This window comes from Callorhinus ursinus, unplaced genomic scaffold (genome assembly GCF_003265705.2).
Source record: "Callorhinus ursinus isolate GAN/ISIS: 27379988/994484 unplaced genomic scaffold, GSC_fseal_2.0 scaffold4, whole genome shotgun sequence".
NCBI classification, from domain to species: domain Eukaryota; kingdom Metazoa; phylum Chordata; class Mammalia; order Carnivora; family Otariidae; genus Callorhinus; species Callorhinus ursinus.
In genome coordinates, this window is record NW_027397066.1 from 6,906,433 (window position 1) to 6,932,986 (window position 26,554).

At 43.3% G+C, this 26,554-nt stretch overlaps 1 long non-coding RNA gene across 1 annotated transcript in view; it reads left to right on the forward strand.

Annotated features, from left to right (window-relative positions):
- Window positions 1-508: 508 nt before the first annotated feature.
- LOC141372569 (uncharacterized) overlaps window positions 509-26,554 on the forward strand; it is a 149,957-nt gene continuing 123,911 nt past the window's right edge. Inside the window, exons 1-2 of the long non-coding RNA XR_012377851.1 lie at window positions 509-618; window positions 5,885-5,963. This is a non-coding gene — a long non-coding RNA (uncharacterized lncRNA). The remainder of the gene's footprint in view (window positions 619-5,884; window positions 5,964-26,554) is intronic.

A 26,554-nucleotide genomic window follows, 5' to 3' on the forward strand; every position in this document is an offset into this window, starting at 1 on the left:
ACTGGTGAAGTTCCAGTAGAGGCCTCTCCATTGTTGAATGCAGCATTTCCAAGACTCAATTGACCATAGGCTGCAGGGTTCCCTCCACTGTTGAAATCAGGACCCAGTGTTTTTTGAAGTGTCTCTGTACAAAGCCATAGAATTGTCTTAATTTTCAATTGCCATTAAGGCTGAAATCTATTTCATGGGTGCCTTGGTCTACTGAAGCTTAGTTTTAGTCTGTGAGACACCATGAGACCAGTCCCTACCGGTCTCCTTATTTGTAGAAGGAATGTAGAAGGTGAACACAAAGCTTAGCCAAGAAAGAGCGCCTGGGCAGGAACACAGAGACTCAAGTCCTGGGGTCTGAGTCCTGTACCCAACATGTCCAGTCTGGCTTCCAGTATAAAGAGTGATGGGCAGATTGGTCTCCAGTCATAGCTTTCAAGATGTCACAATGCAGCAACCATGTCAGTGTCTCCACTGGCAACACTGAACTGTCCGTTACTTTCAATGTCTCTATGAAAGCCTTTGAGGCAACAGTGCCTGGCAGAGAAGCAGGGTCTTTGGGAAAAGTTTGAGGTGAATAGGTGGAAGATGGTTCATCTCTGCCCTGGGAAATAAGCTTCACCAACAAAGGTAGGGCTTTTATCTTTTTGTTCAGTACAAAGAATCCTGGATCTTGAAGGTTTTGCTTGTCCTGTATGGCATCCAAAGGCTTCATATTATTTGGACTTTGTCTCAAAGCAGTGTCTGACCTCATTAGTATAGACGTCTTTGGCTGGATGATCCTTCATCATGGGGGGCTGTCCCGTGCATCATAGGATGTTTAGCGTTTGTCTATTCCTATTAGATGCTAATAGCATCCCCACAATTGTGACAAATGTCCCCAGATGATGTAGTCCTATTTGCCTGGGGAACAAAATGTGCCCTGGTTGAGAACCATTGAACTAGGTCCTTCAAGAAACACCTGAGTGCCTCTTGTAGTTTCCCTGTGGGGCCTTTGAGGATGGAGTACTGGATGCTTGAATATTTTTCTTATGAGCTCTTTGGGAAAGAATATTTTGGGAAGCGATGGGATTGTTCTCTGCCCCCCACCCCCACCCCAGCCAAACTCTCTCCCTCCTTATACAGATTCCCACAGTTTAGCTCTGATAGCCTGGCACTTGCTTCATTCTCCCCTCTTACTTTTAGGAGTCCTTTTCACCACTAATTCTGGCCATCAAACTTGGAGCTAAACATCCTGTGTTCATTGTACCCAACTTATAACTGGCTTCTTACTACTCAGGGATCTGAATCTGACCAAGTGTTCATGTTAGACATGCTCTGGCTCATATTTAGTTCATCTGAGTGGGTGCTGAGGGAGAACTGGTGTGCCCTGTTGCCTGCAGTGACCTCCATCTCTACAGATGACCTAAAGAGGCTGTACCTCGAACTTGTCCTCCTGGAGCCAAAATCAACTTCAGGAGTTGAGGTAGGATTTAAGGCTTCACTAAAAAACCAAATATCAGGAGACTTATTTCAAGGAGTTGATCCATGAGATTGTGGGGGCTGGTGTGCCAAGCCTGAAACCTATAGGGTACCCCATTAGGAAATGCAGTTTGAAAGTCTCAGGCAGGAACTGATGGTACAGTCTATAAGTGGCATTTCTTCATCAGGGAAACCGCTGCTTGGTTCTTAAGGCTTTTCAACTGATTAAACTAGGCCCACTCACACTATCTAGGATAGTCTCCTTTAAGTCCAACTTATTATGGACTTCAACTGCTACCTACAAAATACCTTCACTGAAACACCTAGATTAATATTTGGTGGAAGAACAGGACTGTAGCCTAGCAAGTTGACAAAACTACCCATCACATATTCTTAGTAAGATTATTTCTGAAGAAATGGAGTCCAGTGCTAGATATCAGAAAAAAACTTTTCGATAGTAGGACATTTCTATATACTAGTCTCTTGAAATTCTCAGGTAGCTTTATCACCAGGATGTTCTTCTCCCAAAGCATAAATCAGAAATCCCAGTAGATATCCACACTCAGAGCTGATGTAGCAGTATCCAGTATGTCCTCTCATGCTGCATATACCAGTGTGAGCTGCAGCAAACGGTTCTAGGCCTGCATGGGTTCATGACAACTTCTTTGGATTATTTCCTGTGCTGCTACAGCCCATGTCAGTTCTATGGCCTCCATGGATCTGGAGAGGTGGATGGTGCAGTGAAATTTAAGAGGCAAATATTTGGCCTCTGTTTGTTTTACTGGATGTCTTCATATTACTTGGTAACTAACAAAGTCCACTTTTGGATCACCGATGGTGTGAGGTCTAAGTCACAAAACAGGTAACTGCAGATAACTCAGAGCAATTGGGAGTAATTCAAGTGAGGGGAGGGAGGATGCTTCCCTTGGAAGGGGATCATGTTTCTTTTATGTAGGGAATGTCTCTTTATTGTCCACTTCATATTTGGCCTTCAAATACTAGCACTTGGCAGACTTGACTTGCTGGTGAAAGGGACTGATGATGTTGGGATAGCTGTTCACTGGCAATTCTTGCCCTCAATACATAGTGCTATCTGGATTGAACAAGAAACTTGATTATTTTAAGGCAGGGTCAGTTGGCCTTCACTTGGGCCTCAAGGTAGCAGAACAAACCACATAGGCGAGGGTCCAATCAGGCGTCCGTCTTCTAGACAAATGGCCTCAGACCTGTTCCTCATTGTTCATAAAATACAGCCTTTCTGTGCTCAGTGTCATGGAACATTCTCAAGCCTCCCTGAGGTGGCTTATAGGGTATATACATCCATCCTGTGTTCTGGCCAGAAGGAGTAGGCTGCTACAACTGATGGGAGAGGTAGACAAAGTGATGGGACTGCCTGTGTGTAGATGCCAGCTTGGAGGGGGGGGGTGGGTCATGGATCTCCAAAGCCTATTGGCCTATTTGATCAGGGTGCATCTTCTTGCAATGATAATGCTCAGAACTGTACTATGAATGAGGATCTGGCCAGGGTGTGGGAATCTTCTGATAAGGTGTGGTTCCCTTTGCAGTGCCTTCCTTAGTCCCAGTCAAAGACTTGAACATTTTCATATGCTAGGCTCTAGTCTAAGTGATAGGGGCATATAGAAAAATTAAGGCTGCTGCTTGTTTCCCGTAAGAAGGATGACCTTCGCGTTTGCCATCAGCATGGTCTTAGGCTGCATTCTCAGGTTCTCCTGTATTGACTGAGCTCTCTTCCTCCCCATAATACCTGCTGTTTTGTGAATGCAGTCACCTGCTTTCCAGTGGCCCCAACTGAACACTGTCAACTTCATTGCAAGTCTGTTTCTTGAATGTCCATGATCAAGCTTGTTTCCAGGAGCTTCCTTAAAATCAGGCAAAATGCTTGACTTGGTTTGGTCCTGAAGTGGGTGAGAGCAGACCAAGACGTTTTCAGTCGATATCTTAATTTTCCTCTTGGAATACAGATTTTGTGGAAGACACAAGACAATGACAGGCCCTAGTCTTCATTCCTCTCTAGACTTCATTTGGAACATGCAGTATTTTCATGGCCATGTGTGGTATCAGGTCACCTGCCCAGTTCAGGTTTGCCATCAGCATGGCCTTAAGGCTGCATTCTGAGGTTCCCTTGTACTGGTTTAGCTCTTCTTCCTTATGACATTTGCTGCTTTGTGAATGCGGTTTTTCTGCTTTCCAGGTCACCTGCCATTTGCTACTAGATCTGGTATATATCTGGATGTTACCACATTGGTTGCTTCCCTCCAGCATGGCAAATTCCTCTTGATAGAGCTGGGTCCCCCCATGCCTTCAGCTCCATCAGTGTTAAATGTGGCAGAAATGCAAGAACTGATGTTGTAGTGGAACTGATAGGAAAGCTGAGAAGGTGGCCGGGGTGGGGGGCACCCACCAAGGACTGGAGGGCATCATAAATGTTAGATACCATGGTAGGCTAACCTTGAATTCTAGGTGTTCCAGAGCCCTGAAGTTCATCATAAAGTACAGGACTTGACTTGAGGCTGTTACTGAGCACTAATCACCTGGGAGATGCACAATGGTTGTATCTAGTGTCTGCTGCAACATAGCTCCATGGCCTTTATCAGTGGCAGCTGGTGGATGGGTGGGAGTAAGACAAATAGAGCTCCTGGAGGTGGCCCAGTTAGCTCAGCTGGCTGTAAAACATTTTTGATATTGGACACTTACAGCCAGAGTTTGTGTTCATTTGCCTCAAATAATGGTCTTGTAATTTCAATGACTGTTGACCAGCAAAACTCCAGCAAGGGCACTTTCTGCTGTAGAATGCAGCCTGCCTACAGAATCTGCAGGACAACAGCAACGTGGAGGATGTGGAGGTATTACCCATGATTAAGGGGTCAGGACCCCATGCTCTCCTTGAAGTTACTCTGCATGCATGAAGGTAAAGAATTCATTTGCCAATTGCCATTGAGACTAAGGCATATTTCTTGGGTATCCTGATCTTACTGCAGCTTCATCTAAATTCACATCCATGAGGCTTTTGTCCATGTTGCTTTGCTAAGTGGAAGAAGAATACAGAATGAACATAAATCTTAGCATGGAAGAGGGACCTGGGCAGGACCACAGAGCTTGCTATTCTGGGGTCTGAGTTTTGCACCCAAAACGGCAGACTTGGCCTCCAGAAGAATGATGGGTAGGCTGGTTTCCTTGTCCTAGCTTTCCAGATGTTGTCAAACAGCCTCTGTATTGTGATGTACCCAGAAGGAAATGGGGGGAAAAGCCGACTTACCTTCATTGTCTACATATACACTCTTGAAGGCAACAGTGCATTGCAGATGGGTCTCTGGGGAAAGCTCAAAGAGCTCAGTTGAATATGCCTTATCTATTTTCTTGGGCAATAAGCTCCAACAATTTGGGTTGGGCTTGTTTGTGTGCTACCTCAGGTCATGACTATTTCAAAGTCTAAAGGTCTTACCTGTGCTCTTGAACAGATACCAAAGGCTGCAGACTCTTCAGATTTTCCTGCAAAGGGACCAGCTTATTCAGTGCTTCTCAACCTCAGGACTATTGACATTTTAGGCTGGATGATTCTTTGCTGGCATGGGGTGGGGGGGATGGTTTATGTGTAGCTGCACTGCACAATAGGATTTTTAGCAGCACCCCAACCTCTTCTTGAAGTCTTTAACACCCTTCCACAAATCACAATGAAACTTCTCCCTCCATTGCGATATGATCACCCCCCAGTTGAAGATCACTGACCGGGTCTTTCCTAGGAACCCTAGTGGGTGTCCTGCAGTTCTTGGAATGGTGGAATATTGGCTGATGGATGAACTGAAGTTTCAATTGCTTACAGAAAATGGGAGAATTTGAATGGCCTTGGTCAGAGGCCAACCCAGGAGGTAGAGAGCCTGTACTCTTGGAGTTCCCTAAACTTAGCTAATTAGCCTTCTGATAAGTCTCTACCATTCTCTCACTTTTGGAAACTTTTTCTATCTTATGTTTTATCCTGCAACATGTAGCTCAAAGTCATCATGTCCTCATGTTGTATAGGCTGGTATCAGCTTCTTTGTACTTAAGTACTTTGTACTTAAGTATCTGAATCTATCCTTGTGTGCGATGCTGTGTGATCATTTAGCTTGTCTGGGCAGATGTTGAGAGAAACAAGTCCTGCTGATGCCACTGTGACATGTATCCTTGGAGGTAGCATGAGTGATGGTCCCTGACCACCTGTTGCTGCTGATAGCTATCCTCAGGAAAATGGAGACTTCAATTCTCCTTGGTTGGAGCCTAGAAAAACAGTTGTACAAAACACATTTTTTCTAGCTTCCATCACTGGCCACTGTTTCAGCATCCTCCAGGTATTGTCCATTGACAAATGTTTTTCTTATGGCATAAGTTATAAATCATGAATGCCTGATTCATATCCCTGAAATCCTGTGCTCTGCAGGACCACGTGGAAAGAGACCCCCTCCCAGTGTTTGGGCAGCTGGCCATCAGAGTTCTGTCTTCAAAGACCTACTTTTGAGGTAGGCTGGTAACATGTCCTGCAGTGTCCCTAAAACCAGCAGGGGGCTGGTGTGAAGTATAGGTGTGGCTGGGTAAGGGGTGCCAACAGATCTGGGATGGTGGGAGCTGGGCTGGGAGGTACACTCATGGGACTTGGGGTTTCCCAGGCTTCTTGCACAGCCAGATTAGAGAGAGGACAGCCAGTGGCCACCTCTGGTTTCAGTAATGGACTAGGCTGTGGTAACAGGGGAATCACTGGATAAATATCCTGTGACCTGCACGAATGCGGGCAACTTCATAAGTGCTCCAGTGAAATTTTGTTTTGGGCATTAAACACAACCCACTGAATTTACCACAAAGATACAAATGTAGGGATCCGAAGGGGTACGTGCACCCCAATGTTTATAGCAACAATGTCCACAATAGCCAAACTGGAAAGAGCCAAGATGTCCATCGACAGATGAATGGATAAAGAAGATGTTGTATCTATACACAATGGAATATTATGCAGCCATCAAAAGGAATGAGATCTTGCCGTTTGCAACGACGTGGATGGAACTGGAGGGTGTTATGCTGAGTGAAATAAGTCAATCAGAGAAAGACATGTATCATATGACCTCACTGATATGAGGAATTCTTAATCTCAGGAAACTGAGTGTTGCTGGAGTGGTGGGGGTGGGAGGGATGGGGTGGCTGGGTGATAGACATTGGGGAGGGTATGTGCTATGGTGAGCGCTGTGAGTTGTGCAAGACTTTTGAATCACAGATCTGTACTTCTGAAACAATGCAACACATGTTAAGAAAAAAGAAAAAGAAGAAGATAGCAGGAGGGGAAGAATGAAGGGGAGTAAGTCGGAGGGGGGAGACGAACCATGAGAGACGATGGACTCTGAAAAACAAACTGAGGGTTCTAGAGGGGAGGAGCGTGGGGGGATGGGTTAGCCTGGTGATGGGTATTAAAGAGGGCACATTCTGCGTGGAGCACTGTGTGTTATGCACAAACAATGAATCATGGAACACTACATCAAGAACTAATGATGTAATGTATGGTGATTCACATAACAATAAAAAATTAAAAAAAAACACACAACCCACTGAGACTTTTGGGGAGTGAAGTGTGGGGTAGGAGTTAAGTTGACACAACTTGTTCATTTCTCTGAATGCCTTAAAGCTTCAACCCTCTTTAATCTGAGGTGGTCGCCTCTTGAATATTCTGGCTCTAAGTCTAAGGGACCACTCAAATGTTAATGTCCTTCCCTGAAAGGGGTACCCATGTTCTCCTTCCTGGGTTTCTTTTTTGAATGCTTCCCTTAGCTGTATTCCTACCCTCTATAGGTAAGAGGCCTGTCTGCCCAGACAGAATACCATTGACATTTTTCACAGAGCTGGAACAAACAATCCTAAAATTCTTATGGAACCAGAAAGGACCCCAAATTGCCAGGGGAATGTTGAAAAAGAAAACCAAAGCTGGGGGCATCACAATGCCTGACTTCAAGCTGTATATATCAATTCTTGATCCTTTAGACAAAGGAGTCTTTAGGTAAAGCATTTTACCTAGCAGGGGCTGAATACTGAGACATTGGAGTCTGTTCCTCCTCCTGGCAAACTTACCCATTCTTATTCCAATGTCTACCTATCCTGGGTGGTGTTTTCTTTGGGAGAAGCCCATTATGGAGGTCTAGGCAGCAGCTCAGGTCTACAGCTGTGAATGAAGAATGTTACAAGGATATAGAGTGCCTCCCTGAAATCCCACAGTGCACTGGAGGTGGAAGGAGTGTCACACCTTGAGAACCAGGTGTGGAAGCATGCTGAGTTCCAGGTGGGGATTTCAGGGCAAGAGGAGAGGGAAGGACAGGAAGGTCTGCACAGAGGTTTGGTGAGACATACTTGAAACTGGGCATATCTGGACTTCCATCAGCAGTAGCCAGTTCTCTCACATGAACTTGGTGACCTTTCAGTGTGATACCAAGTATTCAGGATAAAAAATTCTCCTTTGCATGCATTTCCAGTGGTCTCAGAACTTGGGCTGTTTGACCCACATGGGTCTTCGTCTCTGAAGTGGCTTGGCCAGTGGTGTCTGACAGGTAAGTATCTCTCCAAATACTGCTGCAGTGCTGGAGATGGCTGTAGGATATCACTGAAAGGACTTCATATGGAAACCTATAAGGACAACATTCACAGAAGTTCTATTGTGATGGTTGCAGTGTTTAACACCAGTTCATCGGAGCCTGATTCTCAGGGCTTTTTGGCTGAGTTATTGTTATCCTCCTACTACGATACCTAATTTCTGGTCTCAGATGAATTTCTCCAAAGCTTTAGTCCACTTGGTGGGATTGGAAAGTGGTAAAAGTTTCCATAGTAATACTTGTTATATTAACAGATCCTTAGTGTTGTATATACCACATACATTGCTACAAGAATGAAGGATAAATATTGTCCTTCAACTTCTCTATGGCAAATGAATTCCAGTTCCAAAAAGCTGGAAGTAATTCCATTGTCAATTGCTCAATCTTTTATGCATCTTACGTAGCTCCCTGAACTGGAGAAAAGGGGTAGAGCAAGAGTTACTGAGGACAATATACAACCTGTGAACTTTAATCAGACATGATATTTTTGATGAGGTTCTAAACCCTTAATGACCTCTTGTCCAATATTTCTGCACTTGTGCTAAAATCTCATGAGATGTTTGTCTGAGGGTATCAAGAAGTAAACTTTCGGGCGCCTGGGTGGCTCAGTTGGTTAAGCGACTGCCTTCGGCTCAGGTCATGATCCTGGAGTCCCGGGATAGAGTCCCGCATCGGGCTTCCTGCTCAGTGGGGAGTCTGCTTCTCCCTCTGACCCTCTTCCCTCTCGTGCTCTCTATCTCTCATTCTCTCTCTCTCAAATAAATAAATAAAATCTTTTTTAAAAAAAAGAAGTAAACTTTCTGCCAGTTCTTCTGGTTTGAATCTGCATTCAGACCAGATCATCCTGCCTCTCGTTGGCCTTTTGTTGTTACTTGCCACCTCTAAAACTCTGAGGACATATCCAGTTGAATTAGCCCCAATGCTAGCCCTTGCTGTACTTCTTAATAGGGAATGACTGGGAGAAGCTAGGCATTTATGTCCAGTCCTGTTCATTGACCAGGTCTGTGCTGTTGGCTGACTGATAGTTGCTCACTGGATAAGGTTTTCTCCCAGGATTCATATTCTAGATCTCTGTGGCAGACAGAGCTGTAGCTCATGAACATCCTGAGGATTTGTGGTGACCACCTGCCTAAGGGAAATCTTGTTCTGAAGGCAGGCAGTGGGGTTGGCACTGAGACTGGAAGAAGACTATGACCACTAATTACAGGGTGAGTTAGACCCTAGAATGATAATCAATATTCCATAGAAGCAGGTGGAAGACAGAACTAAGTACACATCTAGGGTCACTAGAGTGGGCTAATCTTACTAATGCTGCACAGCTTTTGAGTATGCAGCTTTCCTGATAAAATGGGTTTTATTGGAGCAGCTTACACTCCTGTCATGACATTGTTGCCATGGCTACTATGCAGGTTGCATTACACTGTTTCCTGTCGGAGTCCCCTTAATGTCACCTTAATGTCAGGAGTCTGACAACTTTGGTCTGGTTCCCATGGGAATCATGCCTTTACTACCTGTGTGATGCCAAATCTTGAAGGTAGATACATCTCTATAACTGTGTTTCTGTTACCACACTGGAGCGTCTGATGTTTGTGACTGGCATTGTTATTTCAGTACTCTGGGTGGTGAAAAAATGTTTATATCTTAGTGGACTTGAGCCTGAATTTACAGCTTTTCCTGTAACACCAAACTTCATTACATATCTTCTTAGATTTCTCCCTTTCAACTTCAATCATAGATCTGTCACTGGGATTTAATGATGTAAAATGTTGTATAACCCTGGTTGATACCCATTCCAAGTTGTTTTCAGGTAGCTCTAGGCACTAGAGACTCAATTGCACTCTTTTCAGAAAGATTCATTGATGGAGGTGCCTAGAAAGTAACCTGATAATCCACTCCCTTCTCCAAATAACTTGAGCCAGAGGGAATCTTGTCCCCCCAACCTGGACATTTGTCCTTCGTCTCTGATCTCAGAAAGGTGGAGATGGGAGTATTGTGCCTTGCTCTGAGGGTTCAAGCCACATCCAGATCTCCAAGTTCAATACAGAAGAGGATGGAGAGGGGGTGGCTTCTGTCCTTCAGCTTTGAGCTCTATCACCTCTGCCAGCACCAGTAGGAGGTTTCTGATGCTTCTCTAGTGTTTCAAGTCTTCCTGAAGCAGTCTCAGCCCCTCCCTTGATCCTATAATTTTGTTCATGGCACCTCAGTTTTTGAGATCTAGTTTTGTGAACTGAACCCTGAGGGTCTGGTTGCCTTTACTAAAGCCTGAGCCTGCAGCACAGGGATGTTAGCTCCTCTACTCCAAGGAATGCCCAAGGCATGGTTGCCCATCTAACACAACCTTTTGTAGGATATTAGGGAGGTAACACAGGCCTTGGGGCAGGGGTGCAGATAGTATGCACAAGGGCACAAGAGCATTTTGGGGGAGCAGGTATTAGCCAGATGAGAGACTACACTATTCACCTAGCTTTTTGTTTTGGCATCTTAAAAGGAGAATCTAAAAAAAAAAAAAACATGCAGTTTTAACCTTTTTAGACTGTTTAAGATTTGAAGACTGTAGCACAACTTCTACATTTTCTTTGGACACATATACTCAAGATAGCTAGGCTATAACAAATGCATGAGCTACCTTTTGGATGTAACTGGTAGTTGTTACATTCAATTATGACTCTTAAATCTGTGTCTTTAATGGTTTTCCTATCTGTTGGAGACCACTGAGGAGCAATAGGGTCAAAAGACATCACTATCCTTAGTCATATTTTCTCCAGTTTCCAAGTTCTAATAACCAAAGGAAGCTGGGTCCTGATCAATTACTGTGGCTGGGGAGGGTGAGAATCTTCTGTGATTGGGTCCCCTTGTTTCTCTCTAAGCCAGTGCTCCTTTTATCCCAAATGTGAGTTGCCCCTCTCCACAGAATAGGAGGAAGGCATCTGGCTAATTCAAGAGGCTGGTTTGATTCCTTCCTCTGAAGGGGTGATGATACCCAAAGGAAGAATCAGTGAGGTTATCTCTGGCGGCTCTCAAGGAAGGGCACACAATCTGTGGCTATAGCTCCTTCTCTGCCTCACTAATTCTCCTTAGCAAGGGAACACTAGAAGGAACCACCTGTGTGAGAGCTTCTTTGTAAACTCACTGTCTATAACTAGCATCAATAGAGCAGGTAGATACCTGCTCGAAACTTTCAAAGCAGTGAGCAAAATTCTCAGTGTTCAAGGACTCCCCCCCCCTTTGTTTTTTTCCCCACCCTCTCCCCTCCTGCAATGATGGACTTCTAGGTCATCAGCTCGCATATGGATGTTCTTGAGGGAATCTGGATTGAGCTACAGGTTTTGAAGGGAAGCTGCTGTATTTCTACCTTGTCTTTATGGGATACATAGATTGAAGTCTAGGGTGCGAGGTAGGGTGCTCTGAGATCATCTTTCATCCTAGTCATGCAGAACCTGGACCCCAGAGGGGAAGAAAATAGCCTGAAAGCCCTGTGTCCTTCTCTCTGCCAATCCCCATGAGGACCAAGGGCTCTGAGAACCATCCAGGCACTGAGCCACCTCTGTAGATGAGCAGATGCTTGTAGGCCATGATACTTCAAGGTTAAGTGCCTATTTCTGCAGCTTCCAGCAGGATTGGTGGTTACTAACCACACCTTTCAAATATGTAGCCAACATGAGGTCCCAGGGTAAAGTTCATGTCTACACTGGAAGTCCAGGAAGAGCTCTTCTGTCAGGTGGTTGTGACTTAGACCTGGGACTTTATTTTTTGGTCAAATGTCTCCATGTAACCTAAACTTAAAGGTCCTTGGTAAGTCAAACTCCTACCATTTGCCTTAAACATTGTATCCTGAAGGATGTGGAGGAGATGGCAGATGTCAAATTCTACCCACATTGGTGGGGGTGGGGAGTGGGGACCTCAGAGTTGATACTGTAGCATACAAAATAGCTTGAGACACCAATTCCTCATTTTTGGTGACTTCAAGGTTGGTTATTTCCAGTATTTGGCCACAAAGATTTCTCAAACCCCCCAAAACCTGTATCTTCATTCAGAGCCCTAGGGGGCTCATATTTACAGTGAGGGTTGGTGGGAAGGCATCTCTCCTACCATAGCCCTGCATCAAATTTTACCATCTAAGTGGTAGTCTGTTCTGCCTTTAGAAGTAGGAGACCCTTTTCACCCCGGTGACAGAAATCTTCCCCTGTTTTTCACCAACTTCAAGGTGGATGGGAAAGACTTTTTCAATCCTAATGGAGATCTTATAGCATCTTTCTTTCTTAAGATAGAATTCTTTTTTTTTTTTTCATATTCAAGAAATCTGGATAGAAGGCCAGTATAGTATCCACAGTAAAGAAGAACCCAAGTTCCTGTATTTTGTTGCTTCACTCTGGGTGGATTCAATTGCTAAGATCACTTCATGATGCAAGATGACTGCTGACCTTCCAGCTAGGAAGGAAGATGGAATAAACGACATGCCTCCTCCCTCTCCACCTAGCCCCCTACCCCTTGGCCTTGATAGACACACCACTCCTATCACTTATAGCAGGTGAAAGGGCAGGCATCATTCCCGAAGGTAGTCCTATTGGCCAAGGAGTTTTGAAATTGTCTCTAAATACTAGTTTCAATTGCTTTTTTAAAAATTTTATTATGTTAGTCACCATACAGCACATCATTAGTTTTTGATGTAATGTTCCATGATTCATTGTTTTTGTATAACGGCTAATTCTGATCTTTCTCAGGAACTACCATTCTTGTACTTAGGTGGGAATCAGAGCAGGTGCTGACCAACAAAGAACCTATAGAATAGGCAGCCATGCTACCATGTAGGTGGCTGTTGCATGGACATCTGCCTGTGTAGAGCTAAGAACTGGCAACTGTTTTTGAAACATAGCCCTATACATACATACCACATCTTTATCCATTCACCTATGGATGGACACTTGGGTTGTTTCCATTTCTTGGCTATTGTAAATAATATTGCAATAAACATGAGTGCCTATGTTTTTTTCAAGTTATTTTTAATTTTCTTGGGGTAAATACCCAGTAGTAGAATTACTGGGTCATATGGTATTTCTATTCTTAGTTTTTTGAGGAACCTCCATACTGTGTTCCAGCGGCTGTACCAATTTACATTCCCACCAGCAGTGCACAAAGGTTCTTTTCTCCACGTCCTCAGGAATATTTTTTTTTTTTTGATACTTACCCATTCTGACTGGTGTGGTATACCACTGTGGTTTCAATTTGCATTTCCCTGACTCGTGATGTTGAGGACTTTTTGTATCTTAGGAAAAATGTCTATTCGGGTCCTTTGTCCATCTTTTATCAGATTGTGTGATTGTGTAAGTTCTTCATATTTTGTATATTAACCTCTTATTGGATATCATTCACCAGTATTTTCTCCCGTTCAGTTTGCTTTTTCATTTTGGTTTTCTTCATTGTATAAAAGCTTATTTTGGTGTAGTCCCAACAGCTTATTTTTGCTTCTGTTTCCTTTGCCTGAGGAGACCTATCTAGAAAAATGTTGCTAACGCAGACATACAAGAAATTACTACCTATATTTTCTTCTTGGAATTTTATGGTTTCAGGTCTCACATTTAGGTCCTTAATCCATTTTGAGTTTATTTTTGTGTATGGTGTAAGGAAGTAGTCTAGTTTCGTGGCTGTCCAGTTTTCCCAGTACCACTTATTGAAGAGATTGTCTTTTCCCCCAATGTATATTCTTGTCTCCTTTGCCATAGATTGACATATGAGCATGGGTTGATTCCTGGGCTGCCTGTCCTATTCCATTGATCTATATGCCATTATTACATGGTTTTGATTACTATAGCTCTGTAGTGTCTGCTTATCCTCATCTTGACTCTTCTCTCCAGCCCTTGCTGAAATCTAAGTCTTAGATGGAATGAATGACTGGGCTTTTAGGTATGACAAGAAGCCCCTGCCTGTCCTGTCCCATAAGGAAGAGGCTTCAATGATCTTATGAACACTTTTATGGGGGAAAAGTGACATTCAGGTATAGCCTCCTTAGATCCTCTGTTGCATGGGATGTGCTTTACGTTTAGGTAACCACTGAGATGTGTGAGATACCTCAGTCTCAGGGAATGAGGCGCATGTTTAATGAGGAGTCTTTTATACCTCACTGGTCATGTGGCCCAAACTAGCCTGTGTAACCAGGCAAACCAGATGTAGACTCCAGATGTAGGTATTCTCAACAAAGGATATAGGCAAGCTAATACAGAATGTCTGGTGGGAGGGCTCGGGGAATGTTTCAGACTTTAAATACTATAAATCGCTAGCTGCACCCTTATCTTGGTCAAGGCCAATGTTCTGGTTCCAGGCACTTCTGGAATAAGCACAGGACAATCATAGGCCAGCTGCAAGTTAACTATCCCTGTATAACTTCTAATCTTTTTCAGTCGACAAAACTGAGGGCCACTGATATGTTGGTAGCATAACAGGAGTACAAATGAGGAAGATTCTGTCTGTGTCCCATGGAGGAGACCCCAAAATGGAGCAAAGGGTTTTGTAGAGTCATGGCTGGGGAGATCTCACATAGTCTTCTCCAAGGTGTCAAGCCTTCATTCAGGGGATTTTCTTTCACTGCTAGGCTGTACTACTTTGTGAATACCTTCTCTAGCACTTCCAAGGGGTTTAAACCATCTTCATCTGGAGCAGCAGTAATTCTGTTTTATCAAGGGCCAGTGCTGGTACTTGATCTAGGGAGCCCCGGAAGGTTGGGCAGTGCTATAGTGCTGGGAAGGTAAAGCCCAGGGTAGCTCTGTAGCCATCTTATCATAAGAAAGGGTCATAGGTGCAACTGGTAGAGACTCACTATGACTGGGGCCAAGGAGAGACTGCCTGGTAGGACTGGACATGTCATGGTCATGCCTGACATCAGAAATGAACCTCAAACTCTGAGGATGAGTCTGGACAAGATGGACTCAAAGGAAATGATGAGTGGACATTCACTGCCCATAGACATTCTAACATCTAAGGGGAATTGTTTCAATGGTTCAGGGGTACATATGCTGAGTGGCATGGTCCTTAATAGGAAAATCAGATAACATGCCCCCCTTTTTTTCTTGAAACTCTAATTTTAAAAAATGGGATCATAATTACTAAGTTATACATGGAATGTCTGAAAATTAGATATGGTCAGTGAAGGATGGTCTTTATTCTCTCCTGCATGGAAATTCTAGATATATTCTCAACATGGTCCACCAAAGTGACTGCAAAACACAATGAGTGTACATGTAAACTGAGGCAAATGGGTCTTTCTGGGATAGTTTTGGGTTTATCTGAGTATTTTCATTCTGGTTCTACTGATGTACCTTCATGTCACATTCCAGCACAGCTCTCCCCTCTTGTGGAGGTTCTCTAGGAAATAATACAACAGTGTCACATGCAGGGTGTTCTTTAAGGAGTGCTTTGAGATTCACACTTGTGTAAGGGACGGGGTAGAATCAGGACTGGGTAGAGCATCTGAGCTGCAAGCTTAAGTTGGTCTGACTGCCTTGCCTGACCCGAATAGATCATTTCAACTCTGGAGCTCTCCCATCAGAATTGTTGTGTGTTGGGCCAAAACCAGGTCTCTTACTCCCCACCTTGATCAGGTTGTTCCTGGGAGGGTATGACCTAGGGTGAGATGGCACTCTGCTGCAGGGACTATCCCTGTCAGCTGATAGCACTACCAAAAGCCAGGACACTCTTGAGAAAGGGGATCTGGTGGCGCATCTTTGTCTAACAGTCCAATCTTTGTGCCAAATCAGATCTACTTTATATACATTTGAGAAACATTTCCTCTAAGATAAGCCTCTCTTCCTGTGGAAACTTAGGAAAAGTTGGGTTAGTGGAATAAACTATAGTTGCTATTGCTAGTGTCAGTGTCTTTACCAATATTCATGGTCTCCTGATGGTAACTCCTCATCATTTTCTTTCACCATCCTGTCTTGATTCCCATCCTCCTCAGTTAGCCTGATCTGGTTGGCTTATCCTGCGACATAACTTACTCTCATCCCTTGAAGATCTGAGTCCCCATGTCCTTCTTAGGCTGAGGTTGCTTGCTGTTTTTATCACAGTTAGAAAAGGAGTACCAAGAAGTGTCCAAATGTGAGCCAGCTGTGTGCCAAACCGATTCCTCCTAGCCCCAACTGTGGCTCACTAGCCCTATGTTCTCTTGCTGATCAGTCAAGTAGCAATAACAAGATGGTGCTTCTTCTTGCCTACGGGTCCCAAGGATACAAGGAGCTCAGAATGTCCCCTGGAAGAAGTATTCTTGTGGGCTCTTCAGAGTTAGAGCTCCTGGTCCCTACAGGTACACAGAAAGTACACATTCAAGTGAGTCATTGGGAGTGATGGTAAGTGGGGCTACTTTTGCTTTTATCCCTTGGTTCCAGGTATTCTGATTGACACAGTGCTATAAGAAGTACTTGAATTAAAATGTATACATCAGTTAAGTGTCTGACTTCTGCTCAAATCATGATCTTTGGGTCCTGAGATCAAGCCCCACATCAGGCTCTGTGTTCAGAGGGAGTCTGCTTCTCTCCCCTCCGCATAACCCTGCTCTAATAAAGTCTTTCAAAAAATGTATGTGGTAAGTGTATGTAGTGGAATATTACTCAGCTATCAAAAAATGAAATCTTGCCATTTGCAATGACATGGATGGAAATAGAGAGTATTATTAAGTGACCTAAGTCAGAGAAAGACAAATACCATATGATTTCACTTGTGGAATTTAAGAAACAAAACAAAAACAGGGGAAGGGAAGGAAAAATGAGAGGGAGGCAAACCATAAGAGATGCTGAACTCTAGGAAACTCAGGGATGCTAGAGGGGAGGTGGGTGGGCAGAAGGGATAATTGGGTGATGGACATTAAGAAGGCACTTGATGTAATGAGCACTGGGTGTTATATGCAACTGATGAATCACTAAATCTACCTCTGAAACTAATACTACACTACCTGTGAACTAACTTGAATTTAAATAAAATCTTGCATGGAAAAAAAAAAAAAACCCTGTTTTCTAATACAAGTATGAAGTAGGATTTTTTTAAATCATAATCTGGAGTACAGAGAGATAAGGTTCTCAGATCAGAAACAGTAGGCAAGCCATCTGACCCATCTTACCAGGTTTTAATGACTTCTGGCAACTTAGGTAACATCATTACCCTAAAACGAGGCCACTTCCCTGCCTTCATGAACCCCTGAGAATTTGGTTCAGCCAGCTCTGCTTCCATCTGCCTGGGAGTCCTGAGTCTGTCATGTTTCCTATTAGCAGGAGTGACCCAAACCCTATTAGCAAGGGTTTCTTCTCTGGATAGTCTTAAAACATGGCACGTCTATAGCCATACTTCCTTCAGAGGAATGACTTTCTCAAAACTTCAGGATCCAAGATTAATTCCATTTTTAATTTCTAGATTTTTTGACAAATTCTAAGAACTTCCAAAGTATATACTGAGGTCTCTTAATTGCCATATAGTACAGAGTTCACCATGGTTGGCATGTGACACTTGAGATTATGTTCGCAAGGACTTCCAGCATCTAGACCTGTCTGCTTTAAGGCCACCAGGTGGCATCAAATGACAGGGCTCCCAAAAGAGTTAAATGGCAGCCAAGACTTGAGTGTATTGAGGACTGGATTGATGCCAATGTTAACTCTCACCCATGATTTCCATATGGTTCATAAAGTTCCTTCAAGCTCACAAAACCGCTTGGGCTTCCTACATCCTAGGTGTTCAATAATGGTCTCCAGCTCTGATTAGTCCATGGTTAAACCACTTTCTACATGGGATGTACAGGGAACATTAATTATGAGCATTGGGAACCAGTATTCTCCCCGTGGTGTCTGTCCTCTTAACATCACTCAAGAAGATGGGATAAAGAAGGATGTCGAACTTGATCTGAGAGTTGGTGATGTCTGTCTGAGGGTGGCCTAAGAAAGAACTCCTTAGTGTTTGTTCAGGCTGGATATGCCACTGGATTGGGCCATTACCAGTTGAGGTCACCTGGAAGGCCTTACCCAGGGAAGTACTTGTCATGAAAATTTAACCCTTTGGGGCACAAGGAATGAAGAGAACTGCTGAGCAAAAAAATTCCTTCTCTTCATTTATCAGAAGATGATCAAGGCCTTTGCCTAAGTCATATACCTTCAACTTTTCTAGAGGCAATTTCCTATCCTCTTCATTTATCTCTTCCCCAGCCAAGCAGATAGGTTTCTTTTCGAGATGATTTCACCTGGAAGACTCCCTCCTGAGGTTTCTTTGGAATAAAGACCCTCTTACCAAGGTGACAACATCCATTCCATCTAGAAATTTCATGCTTCATTTAAACCCACAGGGTGGCTGTTTCAGTCTATAGTACAGGAAGTCACTCCTGGTTTTCTAGACCTCTTTGATTCTTAAATACCCAATGATCTAAAGGTGTCTTTGAGATCCAGACTCCCCAGTGATAAAAACCTTACCTTTACAAAGTAAATCCAAGTTACATAAACATTTGTCCCGAGCAATCAGGGTTCACTGATCTTTGAACCAAATCACTTTGACAAAGAATGGGAAAAGTTGGATCTTTCAGTTTGTCCTGTCACTTCCTATAAAGTTTCCTTCTGTAACCTAAAACATAGGTGGGCTTCCAAACCATGGTAGTCCATAGCTATGTGAACAACCTTCCCATTCAATCCTCCAATTCATGGGATCTGTGCAGCTAACCCTATTGTTTACCTTAGTGGGTATTTGGCAAGCCTCTAGGCACTTCCTTGAAATACCAAAATTGGTCAGATTGGTCTATGAGCACAGAAGACAAGGAGGATTTTTGTTTCTCTTTCCTCTATTGGAAGCTCTCGAGCTTTTGAACAGCAAAAACAGGATTATCTTCATTACCTACAGTGTTGGAAGTGGGGAAAATTCTAAGACCATCACTGTTTTTTCAAAGGTAATTTCCATTCCCCAAGAGCTAGCCTTGATAGTCTGTGATCCTCAGAGTTTAAGATATAGTTACTTATAACTTGGTAACTTATCTTTGAAGAAAATGCTCATGGTCAAAAGAAAGCCTCCCTAGAAAGTGCTGCAAGACACTGGCCTTTTTGACCAAGTTAACTTATGAACACTAATCAACTACTATTAAGAAATACAAGATGGGGGCACCTGGGTGGCTCAATTGAGGTTAAGCATCTGATGTGGAGCCTGCTTAAGATTCTCTCTCCCTCTCCACCACTGCCACTCATATTCTTTCTCTTAAAAAAAAAAAAAAAAAAAAAAAAGTTGGTCCATTATGAAATAGGCATGCACTCTCATGAGTGTCCCAAGTTATAGGGTGAGTGTCCCGAGTTATAGGTGAGTATACCTGTAGGTGCACTCCACGGCTCAAGATGAAATCTGTGCCCAAGAGAGAAGCTTCTAGTTGGCAATGGCTTACCTCCTCTACATTCAGGAATTTTGGGATCCCAGCTGTCCAGTTTTGGATGGAAGCTACATGAGGGGTCAAGAAAGAGCAAGGCCTTTAAGGGGCCTGCTTGCTCCTGCTATCTCCAGGAAAGAGGTTCTGTGAGTACTGGTGAAACTGTCAAGGAACTTTGGCCCTCCCCTTTCCTGACTGGCACTTCATTCCTCTTCCTGGAAAAGTCATGGTGAAGAGGGGAGAATGACAGGAAGAATACCACCTATATCTAATTCTCTCATGAAGTTATCTGTTTCAGAAGTATCTGGGATACCTGAACACCTTCCAATTTCTGATTCTAAAGTTTCTAGGAAGCTATCTGTAGGTAACTCTGAATTCCAGTGTTATCTAGCTAAAATTGCTTGGCCATCCCATTGAGTCTTGGCTGGTCAATGAATTCTAGATGTAGATATGATGCCTTGCCCAGTATTGCCTCCTGGACACCTGTTTAGGTTGATTTCTTTAGGTCTTTTAAAAGACCCTTATACAGTCACCCAGCATAAGTGTTTATATCTTTTTCTTGTTGAACTTCATGCAAATCAGGCCAAATGCTAGATCTCTACATTGGATCTTACAGCTGAAAGTAAAAACTGTGGAAAGGATCGTTGTTTAAATGAAGTAACAGTTCTAGAGACCTCAGTAAAAAGAAGGCAAACAGCAGTTCTAAGGGACTGTAGTCAGAAATTTTTAGAGGTAACACGCCTGTAATGGGACATCTCAATGTTAAAAGATGTAGTAGACAAAAGCTATGGCTTTCAGACTTTTTTTTTCACTCATGATTGCTAACATGAAACTTCATAAGCATGAATCTCTACTATCAGACTAAAATATTCCCACTGATGGGGCTTGTCTCCCCACTTCATCTGGGACTCAGATCACAAGAAAACTTGCCTTTGCTGTTTAGTTGGTAAGGCACTACAAATTTTGCTTATGGCCTGTAAAGATATCTGGAGCAGAATGAGGAGACACCAAAGGATACTGAGAAGCAGAGGTCAGTGTGACAGAACCAAAAAAGTATGTTCTAGAAGTTAACTCGAGAAAGTGGCTCTTGGAGGAAGCAGTGGTCAGTCATGTAAAATGTTGCCGATAGGTGAGCTAATAAGGAATAGAAATGATTGGATTTAGTGCTGAACAGGTTAGGGTTAAGGAAAGAAAAACTTGTTTCATGGAGTTTAAAAGTATAATAGCTTTCAAAAAAACAGTGAAAACTAGGCATGGGGATTTAGACTGTTTCAGAGTATTACAAAGGTGAGCAAAGAAACAGGTAGCAGCTAGAGGGGGATGTGGGGTCAAAGGGTTTTTGAGGAGGAGGAATGATGGCAAAGGTTGGTATTAAGGATAGTGTCATTTTGAGTCTTCAGTGGTCAGTGACTTCACATGTCATTTAGGCTTTGACAGAGGGAGGAACAATAGGCATCTTAAGCACTCCATCTGCTGGGCCAAATGGTATGTGCCTTTCCCAGGGTGGTACTTGACTTTATTCCACCTGGATACTTATACTGCCACCAGCAGTGGCCATGGGTTTGAATTAACAACCAATGTGTAATGGGTTTTAATCTAATGTTTCTAGTAAGCATTTTAGAAGGATATAATGGAAATACCATTTTCATTTCATCAGAAACTATCAGAAAAAAGGGCACTTTGCTCCTTTATCTACATGGGGTAGGATATCTGACCTCTATAGTCAAGAGTGAAGATGTGTGTGATCCATGTTGGAAAAAAAGGCAAGGCCTCCATTCTCAATAATCATTGCTATAATTCTGGTCACCTAGGCCCACCCCAAAGTTTGCATGCTGGCTCGTTGTTCTTTCAGTATAGACAAGGTTTTTTTTTTCCACGCTAAACTTAAGATCTGGAATACTGAGTCTGTAGTTTCCAAGAAAATGGTACTAAGAGATAACAGACCTGGAGATCCACTCCCTATTCAGGCCTGTCTTCTAGGTCAGCCTAGACTAGATGTTAGACTACTGGATAGGTAAGCTTCAGGATCAGAGATCTGTGGCACATCAGTTTGGAAGAGACCCTGGGACCCTTTTAGTTCAGAGTGGATGATTGACGCATGCCCCTAATCCAGGTCTTTGAGAGTAAGACCTCAAAGAGGTCTCCCTTTGTGTGAATGCCTCCATGTGTGAAGGGATAGACAAGTGATGCTAAGACCTTGGCAAACTTTTGAAATTATGACTCCACCCAGACTTAAATAATTGGAACTGTTGAGTTCAGATAGCAGTTACTATGGCTTCTGGGACAGTCTTGGACTTCAAGAGGTGGGGCCACAATACTGTGCTGGTCATCACTCCTGCACAGGGCCAGTTGTGGGTGACTCTGCCTGAGAATGCACTTCTAGAGTAACATGGAGGTATCACCTCAATGTTCCAGAGCCCTCCTTCCTGAAAGTAGGAAGGCTACCCCCATACTTAGCTGGGTAATGCTACAGGCTTTCTACCAAGTCATTCACTTGGGAGTATAGTTGGGATAAGGGCTCTTGGATTCTAGGCCTCGAGGTCCTACACCCATCAACTCTCACAGAGGTGAGTGATGAGAAGAATAATCTGCATGGATAAAATCCACTTTTCTCAGATACTTAAGTATATGATTCAGAAAGCATGAGAGGCCATAGAAATATTAGTATGACTACTCCAGTAGCCTTTTTTTTTTCCTTGCTAGAAGCTCTTCCATTTGGTCCATGGCTTGGGAGAAGGCTCCAGGGTGGTTAAAAAGCTGCCTAGTACTTGCAGGGAGGGGCTTAGGTGCAGCCCTGATACCAGGGGTATATCAGAGAGGCCCCTCAAAGACCATCAGGTTTAGAAGGCTCCTAGTCCTGCTTGAGATTGAGCCTTCTAAAAAGAAACCCAGGATCTTGTTTTTTTTCTGTTTCAAATATCTTGTTATATAATGTATATAAATCTACATTTGTCAATTTTGATGTAGGCCTTAAACATTTCTGTACTGATTGAAATTAACATCTTTTTTGCATAATCATATCAACAGTACATGAAATATATTCATGGTTATAACTTCTTGATGAGTTTCACATTAACTAGGAAGTAGCTCTGTAGGAAATCAGATGGAGGTCTGCACAGGTAGAACCCATGCATACAGATCCAAAGCAGCCTTATTTTGGTTCTTCTCCAGGACCATGGCAGCTTCCATGGTATCCAGAGTTTAACCCTGTTCATCTTGGGATGCCTTCTGCATGTCCTGGAAAAGAGTGTGGCCACCACAATGCTTTTGCATCTTCAAGAGATACTCTGCACTCTTGCACTTCTCCTTGACCAACTCATGAGAGAAGTGGCCCACACCCTCTGAACCATGTCCTCATGGTTGGAACAGAAGCCCTTAGGAGGTGCAGGTGGACCAGGTAGTTGATGACAACTTCCACGTTGGTGGAATAATTCTGACAATCATGGTTGACTGTTAATAAGGAGGGAAGCTCAAAAAACTGTGTTGGTTGGTTTCAGAGGTCAAGGATGGTTGAGAAAATGGTTCTTACAGCAACTAGAAAAGAGGTGGGAGGGTGGCCAGAGGCTGGATAAAAAGGATGTCCCTGGGTCTGTTCCATCCAAACACTGTTGGAAGCAAGAGGTAGGTCAATGGGACTACTGTGCGTATATTTCAGTAACATTGTTAATTAAACATAAAAAATAGAGCTACCCAATGACCCAGCAACTACACTACTGGGTATTTACCCCAAAGACACAGATGTAGTGAAAAGAAGGGCCATATGCACCCCAATGTTCATAGAAGCAATGTCCGCAATAGTCAAGCTGTGGAAAGAGATGAGATGCCTTCAACAGATAAATGGATAAAGATGTGGTCCATATATACAACGGAATATTACTCAGCCATCAGAAAGGATGAACACCTAACTTTTGCATCAACATGGATGGGACTGGAGATTATGCTCAGTGAAATAAGTCAAGCAGAGAAAATCAATTATCATATAGTTTCACTTATTTGTGGAACAGAAGGAATAGCAGAGAGGACATTAGGAGAAGGAAGGGAAAAATGAAGGGGGGGAATCGGAGGGAGATGAACCATGAGAGACTATGGACTCTGAGAAACAAACAGGGTTTTAGAGGGGAGTGGGGGGGAACGGGTTAGCCTTGTGATGGGTATTAAGAAGGGCATGTATTGCATAGAGCACTGGGTGTTATACACAATGAATCATGGAACACTACATCAAAAACTAATGATGTACTGTATGTATGGTGACATAACATAATAAAAAAAAATAAAATCAGGCTGCAGGCTCCTGAACATCTCCTGAGGGAGACCTACAGTATAGACCTTGGGTAGAAACTGGAGTACAAAGCTGTCCTTCATCCACAAATAACATGAAGCCTTGGTTGCCTACATAAGCAGCTCTGGAATTCTCTACCATGGTGCTTAGCAATGTCCAGGCACAAGGCTGAAGCAACAGAGCCAGAAGGGCTTTTTTTTGACTGAGGCTGCTCTAGACTCCAGACAGCAGCAAAAACAGAGTTACAGAGTTGAGCACAGAGGAAGAGCACATGCTGCTGAGGCCCATGTATAGCCTTTGTGGTAGGCATCATGATGTGCTGCCCAGAACCCAGCTGAACAATGGAAGACTTTTTGCCTTTTTTTGGAACGGCAGTTGGTAGACTAGCATCAGATATTAACCTTCTTTAACCCACCATTGTGCTTACCTTGAGTGCCGTCCCCTCTCCTACCCCTGGCATTGTGACTGATCCACATCTAGTCCCTGGGCAGTTGGGAGAATGATAGCCCGGCCCTGCCATCCTAACTGAAGGGTCATCCTAGCTTTAGCATACCCTATGGGGTTGGCTGAACCTTCATGAGACTGCATTGCAACTCAACTTCTCCCTCTGCCAACCTGGCTTCCTTTCCTTCCAAAAGTGGTAATGTCAGGAAAGTTTCCCACATTTATCTCAGTCTACTTCCTAGGGAACCCACCCTATGACAGCCCTCATTCCTGTCTCCATGGTTCCCTGTGAACAAGCATGGGCTTGATTGAGAGAGATGGGCTAATATCCTCAATCTTCTTGTTTCATGTCTCTGCTTAAAAAAAAGATGGATGTGTCAACGAGTTTCTTTCATGCAAAGTGGGCAAAACTGCCCAAAAGTCGGCCACTGGGAGAACTTTCCATCTCCCATTCCTTTTCAGACACTCTGTTGAATGGGGCTATGATTCAGTGACTATTTTCCAGCATTGCTGGCACATTGCAGACCTGTGCATAACCCAGGTTTGCACATTTACTCTTCAGTTAGTTAAAACCCCCAGAGGCCATAGGTGGTTTGAGAGAAGGCTGGCAAATGAACAGGAGAGGAGAAGGGTACTATGAGATTCTGAACTACCTGTTTATGTGATATATTGTAACTTTTGGAGTTATTCATAATTGGTACTTAATGTCATATTTGTTTTATGATGGAATATCATGGTGTTTGCCTATCTCTGATCTGAGACTTCCATGAACTGGGTTTTACCTGATCAAATTATGGTCAAGCTTTGGTTTCTCATGGAGCCAAACAGCAAGCCAGCAGAGTTATTTAAGAGAACAAGGCATGGCCTTGCTTCAGTACCCTAGGCATCTATATTGTGATTTTTTTTTTTTTCACTTGAACTGTAAGAGGCTCCATACAGCATCTGTTAACCATAGAAAATCCAATTGTCTGAGGGCTGTGCCATAGGCTCAAGTGATAGGGCAACTTAACCTGCTACAGAGTGTACTCTTGCTCTCAGTTCCACTTCAAGAATTTGTGGATTATCTGGTAAATGAGTCAGGGTAGTACTCCTATACAGTCTGTTTCCAAAGTCTGAAAAGATCCACCAAGAATTAGGCCATCTGCTTCCTGGTGGGTGGTAGAAGGTCCAGCAACTTGTCCTTTACTTTAGAGGGAGTGTTGCAATATGCCCAGACCATTGATGTGTTAGGCCTGGACTTCTAGAAGGTGGTTATCTCCAACCTCTGGTACTTTTATATATTTATAAATCCTCTAAGGTGCTTGCTTCTTGCTGTTCCTCTCCTACAAATAATGCCATTAATAGGATGGAACAGTGTGGTGGCAGGTGGGGAACCAAGACAAGATCCTTGTGGACGCTGTCATGGCTAAGGCCAGTTGGCCTAACCATGAACTTAATGAAGGTGTGCTATTGTCCATGCCAAGTAAAGGCAAACTGTAACAAGAGTGTTACTGAAACTATCTTTTGCTAGTCTGACTTATTCTATCTTCTGTTTTACTCTGTGGATCGTACCGGGTGAATGAGATTAGGGCTTGGCAGCATGTTGCTCAAGAATTAATAACTTCTTGGTGTTTCTCACTAGGACTTGCACACTTTATTTCTTAAGGAATGGCCATGTGAATGTTTATCTGTCAACTCCTGCAGTAGCAAGGACAAATACAATAATGCTCCTGTATAGATATAGCAGACGAATTGTCTGAAGTCCTAACCAATATTAGGTCATCTGTAGGTTTACACCTCCATTAACATTTTTTATTGTGCTAAAAAACTTTGTTAAGGTAGGTCTCGTTTTAAGAGCACAATACTGCATTAACTCTAGGTGTAGTGTTGTACAACAGATTCTCTAGAGCTCATTCATCTTGTATAACAAATTTCACACAAGATGGATAGCTCCATGGACTTTGCCAGTAGTTTCCTGGTACCTCAGGGTAAAATGGGATCTGAGGGGATATGGGAAAAGCCTCTCATTGCCCACTACAAATGAGTTCATTGCCAAATTCACTGATACTTCAGAAGGAACAGGCATCTTTGAAGTGGGAGCTCCTGTCACCCCTACTTTTTAACAGGCAGTATCTGCCTGGGGCTCACAGCCTTTTTGAAGTGAAGTCCTACATGTTCAGTGTTCTGCTAAGAATCTGAATGCTGATGTCAAATTTCTTATTTCTGGAGGTTCTTGACAACACTATAGAAGCTGAGGAATGATTTTTCTGCATCTCAAAATAGTGGAATGTCTCTTCCAAGAAGTCAGCAGAGAATAAAGGTCTATGCTTCCTAGTGATTTTCTGGTACTCTTCTTACAGGCTTTAGTATCAAAAGGATTCCATAACACTGGAATGGTGTCTGCCACCTTTTGAA